Source organism: Orycteropus afer, unplaced genomic scaffold (genome assembly GCF_000298275.1).
Source record: "Orycteropus afer afer isolate SDZICR_OR568_19922 unplaced genomic scaffold, OryAfe1.0 scaffold00005, whole genome shotgun sequence".
NCBI lineage: Eukaryota > Metazoa > Chordata > Mammalia > Tubulidentata > Orycteropodidae > Orycteropus > Orycteropus afer.
In genome coordinates, this window is record NW_006921592.1 from 28,222,082 (window position 1) to 28,231,632 (window position 9,551).

General features: G+C 36.4%; 1 protein-coding gene across 1 annotated transcript in view; it reads right to left on the minus strand.

The window, feature by feature from the left end:
- CDC14B (cell division cycle 14B) overlaps positions 1-9,551 on the minus strand; it is a 118,224-nt gene that overhangs the window by 47,980 nt on the left and 60,693 nt on the right. The window lies entirely within an intron of this gene.

Here is a 9,551-nt window from a genome sequence, read left to right on the forward strand (position 1 = left end):
AAAAAAAAAAAAAACGTAATTTAAAAATCCAGCTGGAGTATGCCTGTACATCAATAGATAAAAGGGACATTGAGATAAGCTGAAAGAAATTTATAGATTCAGAATAAGTCTACTTACAAGACTATCAAAGAAATATTTGCTAGTAATATATCATTTTTGCTTTTATACTTACTCATCCTTTCTGATTCAAAAGATTTTCCTAAATGAAATTATTCTAAATTTGTTACTTAAGGAGTCCTATAAAGGACTCCGTATTAACACAAATTTTCATATTAGTAAATGCTCAATTTATGGAATTCTATAATCTGTCACTGTGCTCCATATGCTCCTGGCCATATGGAAGCTAGGCACTCCTCTAAAACTGTTTTAGTATATTTTCACAAGGATCTATGTATATAGAACTATTGTTACCTGCTCTCAAGCCATGGGAATCCACGTACAAGGGGATCAGACCATTTAGATTCACAGGGTTTTCACTGGCTGATTTTCCATAAGAAATCACCAGGCCTTTCTTCCTATTCCATCTGAGTCTGGAAACTCCACTGAAATCTGTTCAGCATCACAGCTCACCACCCATGCCTCCGATGACAGACAGGCAGTTGCAGCACTTGAGGTCCACTGGCCAGGAATGAAAACTAAGTCTCCAGTTTCGAAGGCAAGAATTTTAGCATTGAACCACCACTGCCCTCTTATATAGAATGGCTACTCTAATTTCATTTGCTGTTTGAAAAAAAGAAACAACAAATGATGAAAAAGAGAGATATGAAGTAGCCAGCATTCAAGATGGCCCCAAGGATTCTCATCTCCTGGCTTTACCACTCAAGTAAAATTCCCTCCCATGCTAAAAGGGCACCTGTGTAAACAACAGAATTTGACACAGTGTAACTTCTGAAGCAGATCATCAAAGATTCTGTAGCTTCTGCCTTGTTCTTTCTTTGATCCGGGAAAGTCAGCCGCCATTTTGTGAGGCCCATATGGCAAGGAACAGAGAAACTGAGGCCTCCTTTCAATAGCTAGCACTAACCTCAGGAGTGGATCCTCCAGTCCTAGCCAAGCCTTAAAATTACTGCAGGCCTGGGAAGATCCATAACCAGAACCAGCCAGTAAGCTACTTCCTGATTCCTAATCCACAGAAACTATGTGAAATAATGGTTATTGTTGCTTTAAGTCACTGCAGTTTGGGGTAATACAATAGCACACTAAAGAATAAGCAAGGAAATGATCATTTGACTTTGCTAAAAGTGGGTAAGTAAAAAATACTTTGTAAATGAAGATATGTAATCCTAAAAAGAAGGATCTCTGAAAAAGCAAACAGGAAGAATATAACAGTGTAGTGGAAAATGTTTGTGAAATCAGTACAGCAAACAACAACTAACTGCCATCGAGTCACTTCTAACTCATAGCAACACTACAGGACAAAGCAGAACTGACAGGGATTCTAAGGCTGTAATCTTTACAGAAGCAGACTGCCACATCTTTCTCCCATGGATTACTAATCTGCGTTTCAAAACCAGGAGATGTTCCATCAGCAATGCCACAAAACATGGACAGAAACAGAATGATCACAACTTAGCCATTTATAGTTTCAGTCTTCACAGGCCAGCTCACAAATAATAAAAACTCAAATATTTACTAAAATACAACTATCAGTCTCTACTTGTCTGGACTGAGAGAGAAGGAATCCAAAGATTCAAAGAAACTAGTCTACAGTTTCTACCACATCTACCCTGAGACCAGAAGAACTAGATGGTGCGCCAGCTACCATTAATGGCCATTCTGATCAAGGCCACAATAGAACTCTGATAGAAGGGCAGAAAAATGTGGAACAGAACTCAAATTCTTAAAAAGTCCAGACTAACCGGACTGCTTGAGACTAGAAGACTCCCAGAGACTATTGCTCTGAGATGTTCCATAAACCTTGAACCAAAGCTATCCCCTGAGGTCACCTTTTAATAATAGGTGTCTAAATAATAGTCTAAATAATAGATTGGCTTTTAAAATAAATATTACTAGTGAGTACCACATACTTTAAAAAAAAAAATCACCTGTGAGACCAAACAGTCAACAATCACTCTAAAGCAAAGATGTATAGGTAAAGGTATAGGAGACCAGATTATTAGGAAATGAATTCCAGAATGGAATTAATGAGAATGTTGACACATTGTGAAAAATGTATCCAATGTCACTTAACAATTTGTGTAGTAATTGTTAAATGAGAACCTAATTTGTTATGTAAACTTTCACCAAAAACACAATAAAAAATTATTTAAATAAAAACAACTCAATTAATTAGTCATGTGTTTCTCGTTTCTATTCTAATACAGAACATTTTGAAGCTTTATGTACTAAAGAACCTTTGGTACAGTTTAAAACCAAAACATTATGCAAGTAATCACATCTGAGAGTTAAGAACAACAAAACACATTTAAAATCCAATAATAAATGGTGTAGCTTGAGAAACCAGTAAATTATTTTCCAATACTCTTCATGGGGAAATGTCACAATGTTTCCAGCATTTAAATATTCTTGTAACTATTTTCATGTTAGCCAGATGACACAGTCTTTCCTACGCCAAAACATGAATAATTTTGTAAAACATCACTTGCTCCAGATTAATATAGAACATTCATGAATCAATGCAAGTTGGAAATAAAGCTATATAAACAACTGCTGAATGAAAGAGGTGAGCAAAGAAAATAATACACATATAAAATAAATAATTTTGTATGATAAAATTAACTTTCATAGCTCCTATGTAAGTACAAACCAAAACCAAAAAACAAACTCACTGCCATCAAATTCCAATTCATAGCAAACCCCACTGGGTTTCTGAGGCAATAAATCTTTATGTTAGTAGATTGCACACCTTCCTTCCATGGAGCGGCTGGTAGGTTTGAACCAGCAACCTCTGGTTAGCAATCAAATGCCTTAGGCACTTTGCCACCAAACCAAACCAAACCAAACACACTGCCATAGAGTCAGACCTGACTCATAGCGACCCCTCCTTGGATTTCCATGGCCCTATTACTACGAAAGTAGATTGCTCAAACTTACTTCCAAGGAGTGGGTAGTGGGTTTGAACCGCCAGCCTTCTTGTTAGCAGTCACACCAGAGCTCCTTATATAAATATTAGTAAGAAAAAAAACAAATCACTTAAAAAGTAATAATCAGATGGGCTTACATTACAGTAGTTTCAACTTTTTACTTTATTTATGTATATGGTAGGTTGGTATAATCTTCTATTTAAACAAAAGAGTACTGAGGTACAATGAATGGACAGCTGGAGAAGCAAACACTTGCCTATAAAGGCTAGATAACTAATATAAATGAGTGGCCTTATATAAGTACACACATATATACTCTGCGAGTAGTAGGGGCATTTTTTAAAGAGACTAACAAAATTCTTGATTGCTGCATGAAATCTACTTGTTTTTAAATATTGGCCTCCCCTATCCCCAAAAAAATTTTAAAACATTGTAAACTATACAAAGCCAGTAAGTCACTACTATACAGTCTGTGGTTATGGTAGTGGTAGAAATGGGCTTTCAGGCCTTATTTATAGGCAAGAAACCATTCTGCCTAAAACAAGAACTGAAATAAGGCTGGGACCCACAATTCTAGAAATCTCAACAGATCTGCAGTCAAAGATTATAAACTGTCACAGGGCTATTTCTCTTATCTCTTTCCCAAAGTCAGTACCACCTAGCAAGTATCACAGGCAGCTGAAGTATCAGTCAGGCTCTCTGGGGACCAGCAGCTCTCATTAGGGTGAAAAGGGAGGGTACGTACAATGGTGATGAATCAGCTGTCTCCAGGACAGGCTTTCTTCTCTATGGCAGGGCCTGCATGTGACTTTCGGCCTCTCCTGTCCCTGTTTCTGCAGTTTCAGCATACTTCACAGGACTTGCTGTCTGTTTGCTATTTACAGCTGTTTGGTTGTCCTCCTTACCTTTCACATATACCCTGGGAGGAGTATTTGCTCAGGGACTAGTGCTTAAAAGACTTTGGTCATACCACCTGGTTCTGTTTTCTGGCCTGGGGCTGCTGCTTATCTGGACTGCCTGCTGTCTACTCAAGTGGACTCTCACCTATTGCTGTCAGATCCTCTCCCCTTTGTCTTAATTGCTCCCCTAGTCCCTTCAACCTACAGCCACCTTAACCCAGCATTGACAATTTTGGGTCCAAAGTAGTTAAAGCAATTAAAAAGTAGGCTACAGGTTCAAAAAGATCATCATTTAAAAGCAAATTACTTTTTTTACATATAAAAGCACCCTCATAAATAACACACCCATGCAAATAGCCTGCATAGCTGAATAGGAAACTAAGGGGGGAGATGAAAAGGATGAAGGGGGTTGCATGGTTTGCAAAAACCACATAATGTGCATTATTTGTGTAAAAATACAGTTAAGTCCTTGAGCTCTTATCATACCTGTTGACACAATCTCATATTTACCATAATTTTACATTCTACTCAGATTATAAAATCAAACCCATCACTGTAAAGTCAATACCATCTCATAGCAACCAATTAAGCCCTTGGTTGCTAAGCAAAAAATGGTCACCAGTTCAGACCCACGAGCCACTCCATGTGTCAGTCAGTCTGCTTCCATAAAGATTACAGCTTTGGAATCCCTATGGGGTCATTCTACTTTATCCTATTGGGATGCTATAAGTCAGAATCAACTTGATGGCACTGAGTAAACTTACAGATTGCTGAATATTTCTTACAATTTAATTAGTATCATAATTTTCAATAAATGTTTACACGGCCATCTAAAAACTGCTTAAAAAGAAAAAACAATAATAGAGTGATAAACCATTTAACAGGGAACTACATGTTACCACAATTAGTGCTACTAAAGTAAACAGAGGAAAGCAAATTTGCAAGCTTTGTACCAACACTTTGCCTGCGTCATTTAGTTTAAACTCAGAATGCTTTAACCACAGAAAAATGTTATGATGATTAATTTCCCCAGCTAGACCTCAAAAGCATTTAACCTATGAAAGAGCTGAATACTCGTATCTGGAGGAAAGTAGATATGCTGGGGACAATAATAAGTAACCAAAACTAATGACCAATGGGAATATAATAGTAACTTTGTTATGTTCGTACTGAAAAAGTAGATTTAAGGTTTGTTGTTGTTGTTATGTGCTGTCGAGTCGGACCCGACTCATAGCGACCCCTCCTTGGGTTTCCGAGGCAGTATCACTACGGAAGTAGATTGCCCCATCTTCCTTCCGAAGATTTAAGGTATAAGTAGGTAAATACAACCAGGATAAATAAAGGTAAAGCGAATCGATATTTAATGAGCACTTAATTTGTGCCATACTCTCAATCTAGAAGAATTTAAAAGCCAGCAGTGTCTGAACCTATACCACCAACTGCATCTTTTCAATTTTTGCCATTAGAAAATTATCAGTGTTTATACATAATACTGAGGAGCTCTGGTAGCATAGTGGCTAAAGCACTTGACTGCTAACCAGAAGGCTGGCGGTTCAAACCCACCAGCCACTCCTCGGAAGGAGGGTTGGGCAATCCTACTTCCGTTGTGATACTGTCTCGGAAACCCAAGGAGGGTTCGCTATGAGTCGGGGCCTACTCGACGGCATATAACAACAACAACAACAACAACATACATAATACGTACTAAATACCACTCTCCACTATAAAATACACAGAAAAGAGATTAAAAAGATGAAGTAACCATTATTTCTAGAATGAACTATTACATACTTTAATTTTTAAAATTAAAAACAACCTGTTAGCTAAAACACTAATAATTTTAACAATTAATGTGATATGCTTCATTTTTAAAAAATCTTGATTTAGAAGCCTGGTTCTAAATTCAGTTATTTCAATTCTTTATTCTACTGGAATAAGTTACCTCACCATGACAGTAAATCCAAATACAAGAAGTGTATCATTGGCTGAGTCTACCAAATCATTATACTCATTTTTCAATCCCATTTAGCAATGATGTATATTTCCTAGACACTTGAAACTTACCAAATGCTAATCAGATATTCTTAAAAATTAATGGGAAAGCGTTGCACATTTTAGAATGAATTCAAAACCCATTGAAACAGTATTTAGATTATTATAAAACAGGTTATAAAATCCTATATTGTGGATATCAAAGCAATGGATTACTTTGGAAACTACTAATTAAAGAGAAATAACCATTCATTCTGCCTTTGCAGTAGGAACTTTGGACCCAGGGTAACCAAATAATCTCAACTGGATGAGGGAAAACTCTCATTAAAGAAAGTCAGTGAGAGATGATAGAAATAATTAGAATATCATTATACATTTGATTGCTAACCAGAAGGCTGGCGGTTCAAACCCACCAGCCACTCCTGGGAAGAAAGGTTGGGCAATCTACTTCTGTAGTGATACTGCCTTGGAAACCCAAGGAGGGGTTGCTATGACTCGGGTTCGACTCCACGGCACATAACAACAACAACAACAACTAAGGCTGATGGTTCAAACACATCTAGTAGTGCCACAAAAGAAAACCCTGGCAATCTGCTTCTGTAAAAGAGTAGAGCCAAGAAAACCCTATGGAGCAGTTCAACTGTAACAAATGGGGTTGTCATTATTCTGAGTCAACTGGATAGCAACACATTTGGTATATCTATATGTACACACAATAATGTGGATGTTTCCTGCTTCTGTAAATATAAATTTTTTTTTTTAGTTATTATTAAAGGAAATACTATGTTTCTCAAGGATACAGACACAGGTTTTGTATATGACATCAGTTTTTACAAAAGAATGACCAAAGTTTCAAACTTTTCTCTTCAAAATTCTTTACCATGAATTGTTTTGAAAAGTACTTATTTTTCTACTTAAAATCTCACTTTTACTTTGATATGACAAGTTAAGTACTACCACCCCAAAATCTTCTAGGTGTCATACTACTGAGTCAATGATTTATCAGAGACCAGGTCAGTAAATTTATCATTTTATAAAATTACTTAGCATATTTACCTTTTTGTAAAAGAAAAACTCATTTATCTTTCACCATCTTTAATTCTCATTATAGTACAAAAATTTCATCGTCTCACCATAATTCATTACCAAAGATGCTACCATGTCATATAGCTGAACTGGTGAATCCACTTACCATTCCATGTAACATGTAATACTTTGAAATACAGTGAAAACAACTAAAAAGTGACTCCTACTACCAAGCATGATGCCTGACTATCTGACAAAAGAATTAAGTGAGGCACGTCAATTCTATTTTAAGTTATTTGTGAAGTCTAACTTCTTCTATTTTTAAGATAAAAAATAAATAGAAATACTAATTTTTATTCCCATGTCCCAGAGGATTATTTCATATCCACTCCCCACTCCATGTTAGGTCCTTATCTGTATACAAAGATGAACAGATTGCAATTCTGTCAAAGGTCTACAGTTTAAAAGGACAGATAAACATTTGGAACAGCAGTCCATCTGGAATACTTCCTTCCTAATGATTCTTCCTCTGGATTTTTGCTTTAACATTACTATGCCACCCTCCAAATCAATCACTAAAAAGGCTCACTACCTCAAAATTCCTCAGCAACTCCAGAGAAGATTATCAGGACTACAGATCAATTTACAGAAAATTCTCAGCCATCTTTACAAATCTAAGAGGAATTCAACCAAATCAAAGATTCACTTATTTAGGGGAAGTAAACCTTTGTTTGATTATCTGAGCTGTCCATATTATATTTTGACATTCCTTTTCAACTACTATTAACAAATTCCTTTTTCTTGGAAGTTTTTCTCCTTCTACCCCTCACTTCAAGCTCCTACTTTATCCACCCAGTCCTGGCTACAAAGACTTTTGTGATAGATAAGAACTGTAATCTTCCTGCCAAGTTGGCTTTTAACTGTTCAGAGGACTAAACTCAGGTGAACATTCAAATTACCTACCAGGCACTTTCCCAAGCAATCAAATCAGTGCCAATCTGAGGTTGTGAAACCCTGGAAAGTGGAGGGAAAGTTCTAAACATGAAAGCAAAAATAAAGTAACAGAAAAATAAACCTCTGTAGACCAAAATACAACCAATAAGTAAAGTCAAAAGGCCAACACCAAACTGAGAACAAATATGCCAATAAATTTTCAATAGATATGTCAAAGGGTTATTGTTTTTTCACTAGTAGTTAAAAAAAAATTAAAGAAAGATTCATTCATAAAATTCTTAAATGCTTTGTTTCTTTTGTGTTAGTATGGATCCTGAGTTCCCACCATGCCCCTAACCCAAAAAAAAAAAAAAAAAAGTGTCGGATCTGACTCATAGCAATTCCATCTTGGGTTTCCGAGGCAGTATCACTACGGAAGTAGATTGCCCAACCTGCTTCCGAGGAGTGGCTGGTGGGTTTGAACCGCTAGCCTTTTGGTTAACAGTCAAATGCCTTAGGCACTACGCACCAGAGCTCCCATAGCTACTTATTATTCACACTTAAATCCTCTTGGACAAAGCTCATCACACCACGTCACACTAAATAACTAACCCAAAAGCAGCCGAGACAGAGCTCATCCACTTTGTGAGTTCTTCTCAGAAGCACTTTCTCCTAAATGGAATTTTCCAGCCACGCATATTCTCTGCTGGCCAGTATAAAGGTAACATATACAGAGAAGGGTTACAATGTTCTGTCATGCCAAGAGCAATTTCTCCAACTGCAATGAAGGTTCCCTTTAAAACTTTAAAAACCCCAGGAATTCTACCTGTGTTTGTTTTTCTGTAAAGCTGTCATGACTTACTCTAATCCATGGGGTTCTTTTCCCAAATAATGGCAAATTAATGGGACTGGATGCCCAGTTATAATGGCAACCTCCCACATCCTCTTTTTCTTAATACTGAGCTCTTCCACAGGTTCTTGGAGTTGCTTTTTTGTTTCGTAAAACACCAAAAGAAATGAAAACACAAATAAACAATCAAAATCTGGATAAGCATAAGATACGAAATTTAATAGTCATGATCTTAAATCTATTTCATACTTTCAGGGAAAACAAACAAAAAACCTCATGTTATCACAGAAACATTTCTCTCAACTACTTCACTGAACACAAACAAGAAAACAAAATAAAATAAAAAGACCTTAATCACTGTTATTAATGATATACCTTAATGGGAGAAAAATTATTATTTTAATTTTAAGGTGCAATTTCATTAACTGTTGGTGTAATCTTTGGACATTCCAGATTATCAAACTATTTATCAGAAGATAATTTACAAAGGGGAGAGAGTATGATGTAGGTAGCAAGTTGTGGGAAGAATTTATTTTAAAAGCTCTTAAAAATAATCTTTTTACCTAGGAAAATAGCTCCTAGTGCATATGGTGTGGTGAGGATGGAAGAAACACCCACTAGCTATTTTCTTCCAATAAACAGAGTACCCTGGCTTCCTCACCACCAGAAAGACTGGGATCAGCCCCAGGAGAAACTCTGCTATATTAGCTTACACAGGAAAAAACTGACCTACAAGGTGCCGTAACAAAATTTACTATTTAAAAAACCAAAGATCTTCCATTATATTGCAAATAAATTAAAGTCATA